Source organism: Dipodomys spectabilis, unplaced genomic scaffold (assembly GCF_019054845.1).
Source record: "Dipodomys spectabilis isolate Male_0828 unplaced genomic scaffold, ASM1905484v1 ptg000262l, whole genome shotgun sequence".
In the NCBI taxonomy this organism is placed as follows: domain Eukaryota; kingdom Metazoa; phylum Chordata; class Mammalia; order Rodentia; family Heteromyidae; genus Dipodomys; species Dipodomys spectabilis.
The window spans coordinates 4,717,602-4,723,649 of record NW_024870939.1 but is presented as its reverse complement, the minus strand read 5'-3'; the positions used below and the strand labels follow the sequence as shown (position 1 = coordinate 4,723,649).

The 6,048-nt window shown below is 37.8% G+C and overlaps 1 non-coding gene across 1 annotated transcript; it reads right to left on the bottom strand.

The window, feature by feature from the left end:
- Positions 1-5,677: 5,677 nt before the first annotated feature.
- On the bottom strand, positions 5,678-5,784 carry LOC122125240. The gene has a single exon (XR_006150742.1). It is a non-coding gene; the product is annotated as a U6 spliceosomal RNA (small nuclear RNA).
- Positions 5,785-6,048: the final 264 nt, after the last annotated feature.

Below are 6,048 nucleotides of genomic sequence, written 5' to 3'. Positions count from 1 at the left end.
AGATTTCAGTGGATAATAAACAATATGAATGTTAAGTGGATATTGAACGATGCCTCCCTAGCTTTTGCTGGCTAATGTAGGATTTTAAAATGTATTATCTAGGGCTGGGAAGGTGGCTCAGTTGTAGAGTGCTTGCCTTGCATGCATGAGGCCCTGGGTTCAATTGTACAGCACCATATAAGTACCACATAAGCTGGATGTGGCACTGTGGCTCAATGGTAGAGCGCTAGCCTTGAGCTAAAGAGCTCAAGGATAGCGTGCAGGCCCAGAGTTCAGGCCCCATGACCAACAAATAAATTAATTAATTTATCATCTATTCTTTCTTCCATTATATTTCTGATTTTCTCAACAATTCTACAGTCATAATAATTATAATTTTAGCTTTACTTTTGTGCTTCACTGGCTTTGTTTCATATGGGCATGCTTTTTTTTCATGTTCTTATTCATATTCTCTATTTCTATGCATTTGTCAGTTACAAATACTATATTGATTTCTATGTTTGGGAACAGCACATAGGTAATTTGCTCTTTTGATTTCTTCCATGTCTGAAAATGTTCTTTCACATGAATAATCTTTGGAAGCTACAATACTTGGGTTACAATGATTCTTGCTGCAAAAATCTAGCCATGCATTTTCATTGTCTTCTAGAATTTGGCTTGCAAGGAAAAGTTGGAATGGCAGCCATTACAATTTTCTGCCTAGCTAGAGAAACTTGAGCAAAATTATTAAAAGATATGTCATTTAAATTAATTTTGTACAGTTGCATAATGAATCTAAAACTTCAGTATTAAGATATGGAAAATTGTGTAATATTTTTGTTTATTTCTCTTGTACTCTTTGAAATACCTTTTATATTTGATTTCTTAAATAAGTTCTTCATAACTATTTCTTTCATTCATCTTCACATCATAATTAACTTCTTTCTCTGAATTCTGAAGATCATGTTTTCCTTTCTTCTGTCATATATAATTGCTGTTTGTGTACAGTAATGTATGTGGAGGAAGAAAATATTTTTATATCAATAAAATTCAACACATAGAAAGCTCCACTGTGGTGTTTTTATGTTATACAGCATGGGGCTGTATTATTTCATTCTTTTCTTTATCTCAGTGTTTCTTTTTCATAGATACAATACCTTTTTAAGTATTTTCAAAAATACAAAATAAACTTTGTGAAGTTGTCACTAGTTCTACATAGTAAGTTCACTTCACAGGGAGAATTTTTCCCCTAAAACTTTAAATCCCTTTCTGATGAAGAATTGAGACTTTTTCATATATCTGCTAGTTTTTCTCTATTTGATCATCTTAAAGTGAAGGTGACATCTGGTATCTGAGTGGGAAGAAAGGGCTCATGTCTTTTTTCAGAAAAGAAAGGAGACATTTTTTAAAGATTATCTTAACTTCTTTGTAATTCTTGGTGGTCCCTATAAGAGAAAGCAGGCGGCTTGTAGCTGTCTATTTTCTACACATGTCATCTATTTTCACTGTGAAGTCAAAGCAGAACTGTCTATGAGGAAAGCAAAAGGGAGAGATGGACAGAGGTGGCCTGAACTCAGAAACTCTACACCTGAGACAAAGAGGTTATTTTAAAAGTTTTCCTTGAGTCACAAAATAAGGAACAGCCTTATCCTCCTTTTAATTTAACTGATATGAGTTCTCTCATTACTAGAAAATCATGGGCATGACCATCTGCTAGACTTAGCTCACTCTTATTGGGGACCATCAGGAAAATTCCCAAGGGAGTAACAAGTTCCTCTCGGTGCCCTTCAATGGCATGACTTTTTGATTTTATGGACATATCATAGTTCATTGTTTTGCATAACATGATTTTTTATGTTTAACGTAAAACTATTGTTTTGGACAAGGTATGTTACCATTTCTGTGAGACACTGCAGGGATCCATAAAAAACAGTGCATGCAAATCCCACTGCATGTTGTATTTTGATTAGGAAGCTTGTTATCTTTTGATTAGAAGGCTCGAATTCCTTGTGGATTGAGAGGGAAGCAGGAATTTTGTTTAAATCTAATGAGATACAGCCAGGCAGGTATAATAGGTCTTTACTTGAGAGGATATTTGCTGTTAAGCGTTGGATGGCTGTGAATAGATTTCAACAGCAGCCAAAATCTCTCTCCTCTGCATCCTGAGCACAGGAGCTAAAGATGAGAGCATGGCCTTCAAGTTACTAGACAGAAGCTCAACCCAGCCCACTGAGACTCAGCCACAGGTCTGGACACTTCTCTATTGTCCATTACTGCCTTTCACTCCACCACATAAAAACATATATTCCTATGATCAAGAAATAATAGTTAAGTAGTCAAAAAACATTTCACCTTTAAACAGAAGATGAAAAAAGAGAGAATATTGTCCTTATGAAAAACAGGAGTATTTGACAACTGAGACAGACCTTTTCCTCTGCGAAGATGTTAGCTGTAGGAAAAGGGATCATCCCTATTCTTGGCAGCCCCCTTACATGCCTCCTTACATCAAAGTGAGCTGAAAAGCCATGCAAATGCCTACTACTATTAGTTGGCCAGTGGATATCCCACAGTTTCTGGAATGACTGACATTGTGCACCCTGACCTGTTTTCTATACCCTCTTGCCTCCACCCAGCATAGCTGTCATTGCAGCCCTAGTGGGGACTGTGTTGCTCACTCCCTTAACAGCCAGCTGGAGCCCCTCCACAGTGGCTCACCAGCTACCCTCCTGCCTGCTGCAGTCTGCTGTCATTCGCACTGCATCTTATGAGACTCTGGTGTGTGGCAAGTACTCTTCCTTGTTTTGCAATTCATAGAGATTTTTATATCCCTTTGTCTATGTCAGTGGAATTTAGGAGGGGAAAGGAATTAGAGGCATGAGGTCAGTATGCCTTCTTGAAGCAAGATTCAGATCATTTATTTTAGACTCTTGTCCTGCGAGTCCTGACAGCCCATTTACAAGGTGTTAAGTGCAGGTGGTTGGCAGACAGCGTTTGCAGTACGGCCACTAGGCCTGATTTACAGAAGAGACTATGAAGCTAAGATGAGGAGAAAATAAAAGCTGGTGTTTCACAGAACTGGGAATTAGAAAGCCTGGAGTTCTTGTCTTTGGCACTGTGTCAGACCATAATTCAAGGCCAATGTCTTCATCCCTGCATCTCAGCTTCATCATCTATAAACAGAGGAATGCACAGTCCAGTGCCTAACACCATCTGCAGGGATACAGCTGTGGACAGGAAGAGAAGGGTAAGCATGTGAGTTAACATGGACACTTCCATCCACAATGACATTCAAGATGATAGACACTCACAGAGGCAGTTGTTTGCCAACTGGCACAAAGAACTGATCAAAGATAACTTGCACCATAACATAAGAGACTGACTTTTCTTTACATTTTTTATTGTGAAAATACCATACAGAGGGGTTACAATTACATGGGCAAGATAACAAGTACATTTCTTATCAAGCATTGTTGCCTCCTCCTTTGTTTCCCCTTCCCAGCCCTTCCCATACCTCCCTGCCCCCCCTAACCGATCCTCACCCCCCCTAAAGTTGTAAAGTTTGATTTTTGACATAACAACTTGTACATCTCATTGTTGCAATGGGTCCACCTGTATCCCTATTTAAACGATTTGTTTTTTCCCTTCCCCTCCACAAATTATACCAACATCAAATACAGTGAAAGCAAGGGAGGGACATACAAAACAACAAGAAATCATCTTATAAATATGTTAGAAACAATTGCATGAAAGGAAAAAATTTGAATACTTATCTTGGGGTTCATTTCCCTAACATCAACTTATTTCAACATGATTCATATCTCTGTATGATGAACACAACATATTTTTATTTAGTGGTATATTGGTTTTCCATCTTCCTTCCTTAGAAATACCATTAACAACCTCCAACTGTATGGAACGGCATCTATGTAATAGACCACATACTTTAAACCCAAATCAGCATTAAAGGAGAAAAATAATTCTTTTGGTTGTTAGAAAGCAAAACATCAAGCACTTATTTTAGAGAGTCAGTTCCCAATGCATTAGCACCTGGGTAAGTTATTAGGCTCAACTGGAAATTGAACTTACATCTCTTCCTTGACAACATATTAGACCCAAGTCACTCAGTGTTACATTATTATTTACAATTTTCCTGCCATCCTCCTTCATGTATATTTATGTGAAGTCCAAAAATATCCAGAAGCACTTATTTCAGATGATTATCTATGTCTTACTGAAATACTAATCAGGAAATGAATAACATACTCAAATCCTATTGTGTAAGATAAACAAAGTCTGTCCAAATACAGAAAAAAAATCTTTGATATAAATGTTCTTCAAAGAACATGCAGATCGATGAAACAGAAAACTGAGAGAGGGGGGTTGAGTTGAGAGGCATGGAAAAGAATAATGAAAGGGGCGATTCAATCAAAACATGTTTATAAATTGATTTGTTGAATGGTAACCCTTTTGTACAACTACTTAAAGATAATAAAAATACATTTTTTCAAAAAAGAATTTTTCAATTTTTGCAGCAATAAGATCATTGGCTGCTTACCCCAACAGTTGAAAGCAATGAAGTGTGAAAAATGGGTCCTCTACAGAATCTACTAACCACAGGACAGAGATCAGTAATAGAGTGCTAATTTAGAAACATGTTTTCCCATGTTTTCTACTAAAGAGAATATGGTTAAATAAAGAGATTCTCAGATCCTTTCCTCTGTACATAAATTCCAGCTTCAAAATGATATGACAAAATTCAAAAGATGATACAGACATTCTAAAACATTTTTAGTACTGCTGACAAGAGCCTTAGTAACATGATAATAAACTCACCTTAAAAGAAAAATTATAGACTTTTATATTTTACAAAAGTTTAACCAACTGAAAATTTTGAACCTTCAGAGCAATCCTCTGTGTCCATTGAAGGCTACCTTTTCTTAAACTTACAAATCTTTTCTCTGACAGTTGCTTAGAAGATCCTTTTAAATGACACAAAATTATCCCCTTTATACTTTGCTTCAGATATTGACAAATGACCATATTTGACTTTCTTTATTACAAAAACAGTAATAAGAATTTTTTTTGGGGGGGGGGAGGGTCTGCTCGTGGGGCCTGAACTCTGGGCCTGGGCGCTGTCCCTCTGCTCTTCAGCTCAAGGCTAGCGCTCTACCACTTGAGCCACAGCGCCACTTCTGGCTTTTTTCTTATGCGGTGCTGAGGAATCGAACCCAGGGCCTCGAGCATGCAAGGCAAGCGCTCTACCACTGAGCCACCTTCCCAGCCCTAAAACAGCAATAATAATTTCTGTATTAGGGTTTTAGCTTCAAGCCACCTACTCAAGTTCTACAAGGCTTACCTACTCTATTCACTCCTTTCCCTCTTGCTCTCCTGAGACTACAACTTAGAATTGTTTCCTTTTATCTGGATTTAAGTTAAAAGATATTTTTATGTAAAGATAGTATGTGAATTCAGATTCCCTTTTTTTTATTTTTTATTGTGAAAATACTGTACAGAGGGGTTACAATTACATGGACAAGGTAATGAGTACATTTCTTATCAAGCATTGTTGCCTCCTCCTTTGTTTCCCCTTCCCATCCTCCCCCACCCCCACCCGCCCCACCCAGCCAAAGTTGTAAAGTTCGACTTGTACATCTCATTGTTGCAATGGGTTCACCTGTATCCCTATTTAAACGGTTTGAGAAATATGGAACGCTTCACGATTTTGTGTGTCAGCCTTGCGCAGTGGCCATGCTAATCTTCTCTGTATCGTTCCAATTTTAGTATATGTGCTGCCGAGGCAAACACCAGAGTCCTGTTTGTCCACACAAATCTGAAGCAAATTCTCCAATGATCTTAACTAGGGTACATGTTTACTCAGCAATTTAGCTGAACAGTACACACATCTTTCAAGATGCTATTTTAATAATATTGATTTATATTCATAAGGAATTAGGTCACAAATGATCATTCTGTGTGTGTGAGAGTGTGTGTGTGTGCGTGTGCGTGTGAGTGTGTGTGTGTGTGTGTGTGTGTGTGTGTGTGTGTGTGTGTGTGCTGGTCCTGAGGCTT